Source organism: Tasmannia lanceolata, unplaced genomic scaffold (assembly GCF_043159265.1).
Source record: "Tasmannia lanceolata isolate RefF3 unplaced genomic scaffold, GAP_Taslan_0.1 ptg000002l, whole genome shotgun sequence".
Lineage (NCBI taxonomy): Eukaryota > Viridiplantae > Streptophyta > Magnoliopsida > Canellales > Winteraceae > Tasmannia > Tasmannia lanceolata.
The window spans coordinates 8,706,345-8,718,688 of record NW_027518679.1 but is presented as its reverse complement, the minus strand read 5'-3'; the positions used below and the strand labels follow the sequence as shown (position 1 = coordinate 8,718,688).

The following is a 12,344-nucleotide window of genomic DNA, read 5'->3' as shown; positions in this document are numbered from 1 at the left end:
CGACGGGAAAAGACCGTCGCCTATAAGAGAGTCGACCAACGATGGATATGGAAGCCATCGCCCATAAAAGGAGGAGTAAGATAAGGCATAAGGCGGAGAAGACAAAGATTGACTAGGAGCACAACAACACTCCCCTTCGAGCGAAACTACATGAGCTTGGAGATGACAAGACAAGAAAATACAATAAGGAAGATGATAACAATCACCAAGGGGACAAACGAAGAACATAAAAAGAGGACGATAACACTCTCCCTCAAGAAAAGACACAACCACAAGAGAAAGAGCAACACTCCCCCAAGTAAAAAATACTAAGACAACACTAACACTCCCTCTCAAGAAGACAATACTAAGAAAAAGACAACACGCCCCCTAAAAAAAAGACACAAAGAACTACATGAGAACACTCCCCCTCAAGTTAAAGCCAAATGCCTTCATCTTGCAACGAAAAGATGACAAGCAAGGCGCAACACTTCTTTCGGACATTTCACCAAACACTTGGTGTGCGCCTTGAATAAGAACATAAAGAACAAAGAAAAACACAAACAATACAAATGTCATAGAAGACAATGGAAAGAAAGAAATAAGAGATGACAAGAAGACAACATAAGCAAACAAAAGAAAATAAACAACACCAACAACTACAAAAGAAGACTTCCATCACACCATAGCTCTCTCGGACATTTCAGCAAACACTTGGTGTGCGCTATGGATAACAACCCAAAGGAAGAGAAAATAAAGAGATTTGGAGGGAGTTTGGGTGTATTGGGAGCCATTTGGCTTACCCAAATGGGGTGGTGGTGAGGAAGTATTGTCTAAAAAGGGATTTGGGATTGTAAGTTGAGATTGGGATGTTTGAGTGGAGAGCCAAAGAGGCCAAAAATTATAGAAAAGAGAAAAATAGGTTTATGAGGAATTCAAAAGAGAAAGAAAGTAAAGATTGAGAGTTGTAAAGAAGGAATAATGGATTTGAGGTTGAGTTTTGATCTAAACCCAAAAATATAGAAAAGAGAAAATAAAGGAATTTGGGATGGGCATTGGGGATTTTGGGTGATATTAGAGGGAATATGGGGGCTGGGTTTACGGCAACCCAAAACTGGGTTGGGTTGCGGGAAGGGGTTACGGGAAAGGAGATACGGCAAGGGAAAAAAAGTAGAGTGCAAGAGAGATCTGTGGAATAGAGTGGAGAGTAAAAGGAGGAGAGAAAAGAGGAAAGGAGACCTAGGGAGAGATATTTTAGGGTTTTCTGAAAAAAAGAAACCATGGCCCGCGGGATAGTGAGAGAGAGATTGGAAAAGGTGATGGATAGACTCTTCTTCTTCATTCTTTCCTTTCCCATGCATCTTCACTCTGATACCATGTTAGAAATGGAGATAGGGTTTGAAGAGAGGAAGAAGAAGAGGAATGGAGATATGGAGAGTCTCCACTAGAGCTCTTATGTAAAATGATGTATATATATGGCCCAACTAGGGCAATCAAGTACAATGACTATAATACCCTCTCTCTAACAAGTAATGACTAAACTACCCCTAATACATGTTATTCAACAGGTTCATAAACCGCTCCTCTTTTCTACTTTTATCATTTACCCGTCTTAAATCTTTCTTGATTATGATCTTTCTTGTTCTTAATCTTTCCTGTATATTCTTTCTCTTTTTCTTTGTTGTCATAGATTTACATCAGCACATCATCCCGTTAGGGGTCCGATCCAACCAGTTTCTTATAGCCTACCTGATGCATAAGGAAACCACAGCGGAACTGCGGAAGCTAGAGGAAGCAAGTAAAGTTAAAAGGATTTAAAATCCTACAGGTTTAAGTATTGAAACCTGAAACTTTGTGGCCTTAGATCTATAATTTTTTATTAGATCTGAGCCAAACCTTAGTAGATCTTGTAGATCTATGGAGGAGGAAATTCGGGTGTGAATTAGGCACAATATTTGTAGAATTGAATCAAGAAATTGGCTCAAATAAGCAGTCAACTTGCTTATGGCTGCAAATGCATAATTTAGTGAGCTAGCTTGCTAGTTCCTAAATTTGCAACTAGAATCCAAAGAATTTGGATGAGGCTTTCGAGATTTATTTGATTTGGAATTCAAGGAAGAGTTTTCCACGACATTTCAGCAAAAATGTCAAGGGAATTAAGCTGGACAAAAGTCGTGGCAGCAAGCATAAAAATCTTCTCCAGATTAAAATTTTCATCTAGGAAAACACATGACGGACAGCTTTGTTCCACTTGAATTCTCAGGTAAAAATCATTATGAACGATAAATCTATGAATATGTGATGTGTGGGGATAGATCTAAGTTGCTAGATTGCTAGGAAGGTAGATCTAAACAAGGATCTAGGTGCATGTGCAAGACTAGGCTGCTAGTGATGCACAAAAGGATAAATGGAAGAACAAGAGAAAGGAGGTGGATCTTACTTCAAGATCTGCTTCTACTTTACTCCAAGCTCTTATCCATGGAGGAAATCTCAGGGAAACTCCTTCCCTTTCCCCAAGAACCACTCTCTCACTAGGAAAAAAAAACTCAATTTATTAGCTGTCGAATCTCCTCTATTTGTGTTAGAGAGAAAGAATGAGAGAAAGGGTTTGTGCAAGTTAGGGATGTCTCCCCCTTACACGTGTATTTATAATAACAAGAGGATAGTACAAAGACAGTTATGCCTTAGGCATTCTACATATTCTAACACTCCCCTCAAACTGGAAAGTATATGTCATACATTCCAAGCTTGTTACAAATATCACTCAACTTAGCTTTGCTTAAAGGCTTTGTAAACATATTTGATTGCTAATATACGGATCAAGTGAAGACTGTGGATATCTCTCCTCTCTAGATTCTCTGACGAATAAAATGACAGTCCACCTCAATATGCTTCGTTTGTTCATGGAAAACCGGATTGGTAGCAATATGTATGGCAGCGTTGTTATCACAATACAACCTAGAAGGGAAAGAGGGAACAACATCAATCTCAAACAATAGTGAGCGCAGCCAGAAAACCTATGTACTCGTATGTGCCATGGCTCTATATTCAGCTTCAGCACTGGACTTGGCTATGACGTTTTGTTTCTTGCTTCGCCATGACACCAAGTTCCCTCCTACAAAGGTACAATATCCTGTAGTCGACCTCCTATCTGCTAGAGATCCTGCCCAATCTGCATCAGAAAAACCTTCAATTCTCATATGACCTTGCCTCTTAAACAACAAGCCTCTTCCTGGAGCACCCTTCGAGTACTTGAGAATCTGGACTACTGCAGCCCAATGAGAGGTACGTGGAGAGCTCATGTACTGACTAACTGCCCGTACAACATATGAAATGTCAGGACGAGTAACTGTAAGGTATATGAGCTTCCCAACCAATCTCCTATATCTGCCAGGGTCATCCAACAAGTCCCCATCTTCAGGAATACACTTCACATTAGGATCCATGGGTGTAGATGCACGTTTCACTCCAAGATTTCCTGTATCTTCTAATAAATCCAACACATACTTCCTTTGTGATAGAGAGAGGCATCGAGAAGAACGTGCCACCTCTATCTCAAGAAATTACATTACGCGACCCAGATCATTAGTAGAGAATTCTTTATGCAAGAATGTCTTCAATTTCTATATACCCCCTAAATTACTGCCAGTGATAATAATATCGTCCACATAATCCGGATTTGCCATTACTAAAGCAGTTTCCGTGCTCATCCTCCCACTAAAATAGGCCTTAACTAAAATCGTTTCCTGCAACTATTTTAGTTTTGCCAATAGTGTATCCCTAAACAGCCGAGCTTTCCACTACTAAAACAATTTCTCTTCAATTCGGTTTTCTACTAACGTTAATTTATCGCTCAAAACTAGGTATTCAAAATAATCAAATTGTTTTAAATGGAAATAATGGTTGGACAGAGGGAAAAAATTGAACAGTTCCCTTCAACTAGTTTTCATGCTAATTTATTCCTTAAAAAACTGCTATTCAAAAAATGGAATCGTCTCAAATGGAAATTACTGCTCGACTTAATCATGGGGGAAAGGAAAAATCAAATCTATTGTATCTTGAGTCTCCCCTTCCTCTCTCTGTCCATGATTTATTTTTTTATTGCCGTCTTTCTTGGTGTATCTTTGTGACTTTTTTTTACGGATGCTGAAAACATGTTTCACTAATAACCAGGGACAATTCTTGCTTGGTAATTTGTTTTGGCAGAGACGAGCAACAAGGAATGAAGAAAATCCTGCTGAGTTTTACCATTTTTTCTTGGCTTTATCAAATGGAACAATATCCAGACAGTGTGCTTCACGCTTCTTCAATTGGCCATATGAATGTGAGTCCTGTTGCTTTTCCAACTAGATCCAATGCTTGAAATATATTGATTAAATCATAAATATCATCCTCCATTAGTCAATTTTAAGATTTGGTGACACTGACACCTTCACCATCAAATGTTAAATGCTGATTTTGATCTCAGGGAGAAGTTTTGTTGTTCGTGGTTTTCAGGTATGGATTCTCTAAATGGGTTGCCCAATCTTTCTATGGTTCCTATAAATGGGTTGTCCATACTTCGATTCACATAGTTTTGGTTTTGTGGGTCATCTGTTTGGGTTCATTACTCTATTTTTCCAGTGGCATTATGAGCTTCAATTTCTTTCTTGCACTGTTATTTCATATATATCATGCTTAACTTCTGTCATTTTTTTGCGATAGATCCAGTGGATTAAGGATGTTTTGATTGGCAAACACAAGAACTATAAACTGCATCAATGTTTTTTATTGGGTGGGGCCACAATTTTGCACCCATGCATAGCATGGGCCGGAATACTAGTATTTGCTTAAATTTGAAAATCTAAAATTATATATATATATATATATATATATATATATATATATATATATATATATATATATCTTCGGTTCAGTTCTAGGTCCCATGACCCCAAACCCACAACCGAACCGAAAACTGACGGTTCCAAAATTTTGGACCCAGAATCGAACTACATATTTTCAACACTGAACCAAACCAAACCCAATAGGCCGGTTCTGTTCGCTTCTTCGGGTTGGACCCGAACCATGTCCACCCCTAACTCAAAACACAATCTGACCCAGAATTTTTTCGGGTTGAACCCGACTCGAGAGATAACTTGAATTGACCCTTTTCAATTTTCACATACAGTGACCTTCAATTTGTAAGAATGTCCTTCTAAATTACCAAAATCATATCATTTCTCTGCGTCTCAATGGAAAGAAAAAAAATTCCCAAGAAAATAATTCTGGCAATCCAAACATGGCCTCCTAAATAAATTTTAAGTTCCATATTCCTTGCAACGGTAGCATTGCACACCCTTTCCGCTGACCCTAGATCTTGACCTGCCTTTTATTGATCCCCTGTGAGATCACCTTCCTCTTTGATTCCCACCATGAACAACAAACTCATGCCCCTCACTTCCACCAAGAACAGGTTTCTTTCTCATCTGATTCGATAAGAGTGACGCGTGACTTCCTCGAACTTTATCGTATCTTTACCATACAATAAAGCCATCACCATGTTATCATATGAATCAAGAAGCGAGGTAAGAAGTAATAGGGCCTTGCCTTCCTCCTTCAATTTTTCATCAACTTTCTGGAGTTTATCCACAAGCCCATTGACACCGTAATGTGTTCTGAAAGATTCTCACCTTCGTGCATCTTCAGCTCATACAACTACCGCTTCAGATACAATCGGTTGGCCAAGCTTTTTGACATGTAAAGCTTTACCAACTTCTCCTATAACTTAGGTGCTTCATCTTCTTCCATAGCGTTAAACATAACGTTATCTACCAGACATAATTGAATCGTGATGACTGCCTTCAACTCCATGTCTTCCCACCTGACATCCATCGTTTTCTCCGACTTCCCATCATTTCCTTTCAACGCTTTAGCCAATCCTTATTGAACTAGGATGTCCTTCACCCTCATATGCCATATGGTGTTACTGCCCTTTCCGTCAAACTTGTTGATGTTGAACTGGCTAGAACTTGATTTTACTCCGATCTCAGATTACTCCGCACTTCTCGATGTAGCGCTCCACCTCGAATAAGAATCTTCTTGGACAATCTTTCTATCCGAAAGATTGCTCTGGTCGCAATCCAACAACAATGCCCACGATCACTCCACCCGGCCTCGACGATCGCTCCAACCACAGCTCTGACACCACTTGAGAAAATTCGCCGGGTAAAACAATCTGATCACGCACAAATTAATTAGAAAAATTAAAGTAACAAACAATCCACAAAATGAACACCAAGATTTTACGTGGTTCGGCCATGCCTACTCCACGGGAAAGAAACACGATCTTCCACTATGAGAAAAACAATATACAAGTTTTACAATGGATTTAACCCAAACCCACAACCCTTTCCTTTCTTCTCAACCCAAGACCGTGCAAGAGAGTAACCCAATAGAAAAACCAAGGAAGAACCCCAAGAGAACTCTAGAGGAAAATCCCCAAGAGAAAACCCAAGAAAACCTGTTCTTCCTCTTCTCTCTTTCTCTCTGTCTTCCCTTCTCTCTTTTTTCTTCTCTCTTTCCCTTTTTCTCACTTCACTCTCATGTTCTCCCACACAAGCCTTCTTTAGCCATTGTCCTCACACACAAGTCGGTGAAGAGGGCTTTTTGGTTTTATGTCTTATGTTTCGGGCGATGATTGAAATACCTCAAAACGTTGGAAAGTTTTTTTGGGGGGTATTTTTGTCCCGAAAATAATTAAATTTTATTTAATAAAGTAAAGGGAGATTAATTAGTTTCCTAGTTGGAATAAATTAGGGCTTCTAAAAGCCTGCTACTTTAGGAGTCTTAACAAGAGTCTATAAATACACACTTAAGCCACAAAAATCAGAATTTCCAACCCTAAGAGAGAAAACGTGTGGAGTTCTCAGAGTTTAGGAAGGAGAAGAGCGATAAAGCTTGGGTAAATCGTTTTCTAAAGGTATGTAGAACTTAATTTTATAATTAATTCTACTCTCTACCGAGATCCAAGATCTCCTGAGGGGAAGATTAAAAGTTTAATCCAGGGTTTGTTGGATTGGAACAAACAACCATAGATTCGAGGTGAAAATCTGTGCGTTAGTGCCCTAAAAGTCAGTGCAGTTTATATTTCCTTTCAATTAAAGTATCAATAAAGTTTCATTTCATGACATATTATAGATATCATTCAATAGAATGTATGTGATGTGCTTACTTTATGACACATATTCGTCCGTAGGTAGCAAAGTAGGAATGCCATGCTCAAGAATCCACAGATCCAAGGGAGCTGGGAGATATGTCATTCTGGTTCTTTGCAGACCTTAATAGTTCTAGGTTGGGGCTGAGATCGGACATCTCTTCCTGTATACAACTAGCACCATCCTTGCCTGCATGCACGTGTCGTGAGATGACTTATCTCGGTCATCTGGGTAGTAGACCCTAAGTAAGAAGAGTTGGTGCAATGATTGGATCGCGCACTGAATAGGATCACATTAGAACAACCTGTGGGTATGAGATTATAAGGTTGTTCTACCAGACAGGACCCTTTACATGTCCTTTGACCTAAGGCGTCATATTGGTCTATGAGCCCGTTCTAAGGTTTCAGTGTATCTTATAGTGGTTCTTATTTAGAGCCACATTCACATAGTACCGGATCCTAGGACAAACCCTCGAGATCAATAGGGATACTCAACATAGAATTTTCTGCCCTAAACTCTAGGGAAGGCATCTACAATTTCAGTCAGAGCGGTAGGCCTATTAAAATACCTGGGCCGGGTGGATTTGATAGAAGGTTTTGAAACATTAAAAAGTTTTAATAGTTTTGCAAATGCATTTATGAGGCTTACACTGCTTGACTGGAATAGTATATCATGAGTGGCCCATGAGGTAAGAGGTGTCCACCCCCGTAGGACACAACTCGGTAGATGTAGGTCATCTTCAGGGTGGTTAAGGGACTTGCACATACTAGATGTGGTTAAGGGTAAGATTATTTGACGGTCATCTTCAGGGTTATGTCTCGATGGAGGCCACTGACTCAATGCGATTGTAGTTTTAACTACAGAGCAAGATCGTAGTGGGGCCCACTATTGGGTTTTGCAGGATCGATCGTCGAATCCCTGCAACGATCCCACTCATAACTCGAATGACCCGATTACATTCTTATGAATGAGGGTCTCACATTTTATCTATAAGCACTTACAGATTTGATCTGATGGAGAATAAACGTTGGAAATGTTTAAAAGGAATTTAGAAATCCATTGGAGCCTTTTCTATTCCCATTGGATGGGATTTAATATATTTAATATATTAATTAATGAGAGGGTGGTGAATTATCCTGTATGTAGTTGACATTACAGAAGGGTAGTGAATTATCCTGTATACATTTGAGATTACAGGGGGTGAATTATCTTAGAGAATTCGGCCATGGGGTGAATTATCCTAAAAATTAGGGATTTGTTTCCTACAGTTTAGGATCTAGCTTTTGAGAGATATTTTCGAAGAATACATCTCCAAAAAGTTAGGAAAAGATAACCTACCTTCAAACAAGAGCAAACTATTGGTCTTTGTAATCCTATTTCATGAGAAAACTCAACATAGGATATGATTAAGGAGAGAAATTTTAGGGAATCAATATCCAAACCAACTACTGCCACCTAAACCTATTTAAAGACACCCTTGGTCGAATTTTGATGATCCCAACTCATCCTAAATTGAAAATTTTGGAATTCCCTCTCTGTAGTCTCTTACTAGATTCTCTCTGTACACTCTCTATAGGAAAACTAGTTCTATTTGATAGAATTAGACAAAGATTTCAAAAGATAAATTGTTTCTCTCAACTTAAAAGACTAATTTGTATCAGTTTCTTGCTGGAATAAGTCATTCCATCTCCAATTGTGCAAAAGAACCGAAATCCATTGATTCAACTTGCGGATTCGCGACGTTGAGAACGTGCGCGGATATTCGAGGAGTAGATCAAGCAGCATAATTCGTTACTTTGGGCAAGTATTGATCTTTGGATGTCTATTTCAGTCACCATATGATCATCTAGTTCTCTAGGATCCTGGGTTAATGGGCAAAATCGAAGAAAGTTTTTATTTTACGCGATTTCTAGTTCCGCTACGCGTAGCAATCGCACCTGAGGTGAAAACCCTTCCAACAAAATCTTGTATTCCTCGAGTAAATAACCATGGATTAGGGTCGTAGGAATTGATTTTCTGAAGATCTTCGTTGTTGTTTCGCATTGATGCCCCAATCGAATAAAGAATAAAAAAGAAAATCTATCAAGTTGTTTATTACTCTTAAAGATGAGGTAAAGGAAAGGTTTTCGGGTGACAACCAACGAAAAAACAGCAATCTCGCGGGTTTTGGAAAAACCCAACTCTAGAAATTTGGACGCCCGAAACAGACGTCTGAAGAGGTCCTCAGACGCTCGAAGGGTAACCGTCGGGCGCCCGAAGACACATATCCGAGAATTGCCAGAGGGGGAAAAATATTAGAGACGCCCAAAAAGGTGGTTTGGACGCCCGAACACACTATTTGGGGTCGATTTGGGGAATGTTTTGCCGATCAATTTTGAGGGCACAGATTAGCCCCGAATGACCTAGATATTAATCCAAAGTGTTAATCAAGGGTTAATTTGGATTGTAGGTGATACTGCACAGTGATCGAATGAGTTATTTCGTGGGAAACAAATCAAACCAATATCGAGTAGACTCGTTCTACCACAGTTATTCTAAGTCTTGAATATGATTTTCATGCAAAGTTTATACATGTTCTTGATAGACTATGATTGATATTGACTGTGTTAGTGTATACGAGGGTCAATATTCACGGTGTAGTGTGAATCCTAGTTCGGATCCACTATTGCATGTATATGTCAGTTAGACTTTTATGGTCACAGATTTGCATCAGGACATAGTATTGTTCGAGTGAAGATGCAACAGTCAATGTCCCTTGAAACGAAGTGTATGTCATGATTGTCCATGCGTGAGACTTTTCTAGGCGGTCGAAGGAAGGTCACGGATGAAGCCGCAGTAATGGCTCTACGCAGTATTTTCGAGAGTTCCACCCTACGCAGTGTTTTCGGGGGTGTAATCCTGTACGAGATCGTTGTGATTCAGCTTCCTACAAGTTAGTAGGCAGGTTCCGTTGATTACGTAGTCTAGCAATATTAGTCTCACCACACAACCGACTGATGTTGAAGAATCAGCGGATGAGTTGTGGTTAGGGGTGAATTCATGGACGTTGATAAGATCCTTCCATTTAGCAGCACCTTAGGATGGCATAGCATTAACGTGAATGGCCCTACAATATGGGGTCAAAAAGCCAAAATAAGTGATTCGTTGGGAAATCAAGCACAGTTACTGTCACAATTACAGATTTTCAGTTTCAAATACAGTGGTTACATGTTTATGCCAGTTATCACAGTTGCTAGATAGATTGCTATGCTAGTTACAGTTATTGCCTTGCATGCCAATTATTCGGTTATTTCTAATGGAATTATTAGTATTCATTAATTATGTAGACTTGTTTATGTCACTGGGCGTTAGCTCATTCCACGTATTCTATGTTACAGGTGAAGAACAGTAGGATGCGTTGATATGCGGGATTTTGGGAGTGACCAACGGCGCACATTTAGGAGATTTTCTATTATTCAGTTCATTTGAGACAGTAGCTTTAGTAGGAAACCTTAATATTTCATTTGGTTTGATTGATGGAGTCCATTGGACAAAGGGATCTTAGTTTCCACATTTAAAACCCTGACAGCTAGTTAATCATTTATTCATCGATTAGTTAATTTAGTTGCTCTGTTTTATTGCATGGTTCTTTCAAATGCCTTACGTATTCAAGGTCTATGAGAATATGTGGCGCTGCTACGTAACTAAACTGGAACTTGGTCTGGGCGCTTGACAATGATATTTTTGCGCCCCCCCCCCCCCCCCCCCCGCGGCAGTTTGCATTCGCCCCCTTATAACGTGAACAGTGGGCAACTTTAACTCTTTTCGGCGTCAAATCACATTAAAAGGGGGGGGCGAATGCGTACTGCCTAGGGGTGGAAATCGCCCTTCCCTAAAACCTAAAATGCTTATTTCTATTTTTACCTTTTGCTTCCTACTTATGACTTGGGAAACAAGGCAACTTTCCTAATAGGTTGTGCCTCAAAAATCATTTCCATGGGATCATCCCAACCCCTTGATCTATAGAATGTGTAGTCCCACTATAGATCGGAGGGTTAGGATCTTTCCATAGAAATGATTTTGGGACACAACCTGTTTACGTTGTAGCCCAACAAAATGGACGGTTTGGATCATCCTATTGAGTGAGCCGTACATTACTTTTTGAAAAAAAAGAGGCTTATATGCCACACGTATAAAATCTCAGAATTTCGGATCCAACCCACCTCTACAACGTTTTATATGTTTTCATTTGGCATTTTCAACCTAACCAATAACCTGTTACGAAAATGTATGCACCGGTATATGACCAACTTTAGGTGCCGCCTTGGTATGCATCCAGCGCTCGCATGTATGACCCATCTCATTGTGCTAACCGATAGATCTCAACCGTCTAACCAATTTGACTTTTCCACAGTTCCATCCTTTTGCTGAGCTTCTAAAAGCAATCTGTCAATCACTACCAGCCCCACGGGCATGCGCATTCATTGGACGGTAGAGATGGTATAGGGATTTGCTAAGGTACATCACAAAAGGCTTTTCGCGGCTGTCTGTCGCACGACAGACCAGCCACCTCGTGAATGGAGACAAAAGTTGTTGTCTCCAATCACGAGGTGTTTGGTCTGAAGTGCAACAGACCAGCCGTGAAATCAGGGACGGAGCCAGGAATTTACACTTTGGGGGCCGGAATAATTTTTTGGAGGCCGCTTACCATTACCGTAATTATAGTTTTACTTTTAACGGCGCTCATAAACGCTGGTAAAACCCTTTTGTGTTGTAGGGATTTTGCAAATCCTTGGGGGGGCTGTGGCCACCCCACGCTATATGTGGCTCCGCCCTTACGTGAAATGCCTTTTGCGATGGACGCTAGCAATTCCCAAATCTAAATTTAAGCCAAAAGCCAACATCAACACAAAAAAAGTTAGAAGAAAAAAAAAAACCGAGAAATGTTATCAACACAACCATATTTTGATATTTACACATGCCCAGCTGTCTTTGCTTCTTTAATTGGCTCGTGAGAACTTTCTGGGAAATGTAATAATAACCTTTGGACAGCTTAGATGCTAAAAGACAATGAAAATATCAAAATAAGGTTGTGCTGATATTATTTCCCCAGAAAAAACCAACTGTTGATCATTCTAGTGCAGTGATATCGGCCTAACAGTTTTCGTTACTTTTATGAAAGGGTGGAGA

At 39.8% G+C, this 12,344-nt stretch overlaps 1 protein-coding gene across 2 annotated transcripts in view; it reads left to right on the top strand.

Annotated features, from left to right (window-relative positions):
- The window catches only part of LOC143882356 (Peptidase C78, ubiquitin fold modifier-specific peptidase 1/ 2), a 38,234-nt gene extending 27,437 nt beyond the window's left edge, over positions 1-10,797 (top strand). The window contains exons 7-9 of one of the 2 annotated variants that reach the window (XM_077385911.1): positions 4,186-4,303; positions 4,448-4,476; positions 10,553-10,797. The gene's annotated coding sequence lies outside the window, so the exon portion shown is untranslated. The remainder of the gene's footprint in view (positions 1-4,185; positions 4,304-4,447; positions 4,477-10,552) is intronic. The other variant, XM_077385903.1, reaches the window with a different exon arrangement.
- The last annotated feature ends 1,547 nt before the right edge of the window (positions 10,798-12,344 follow it).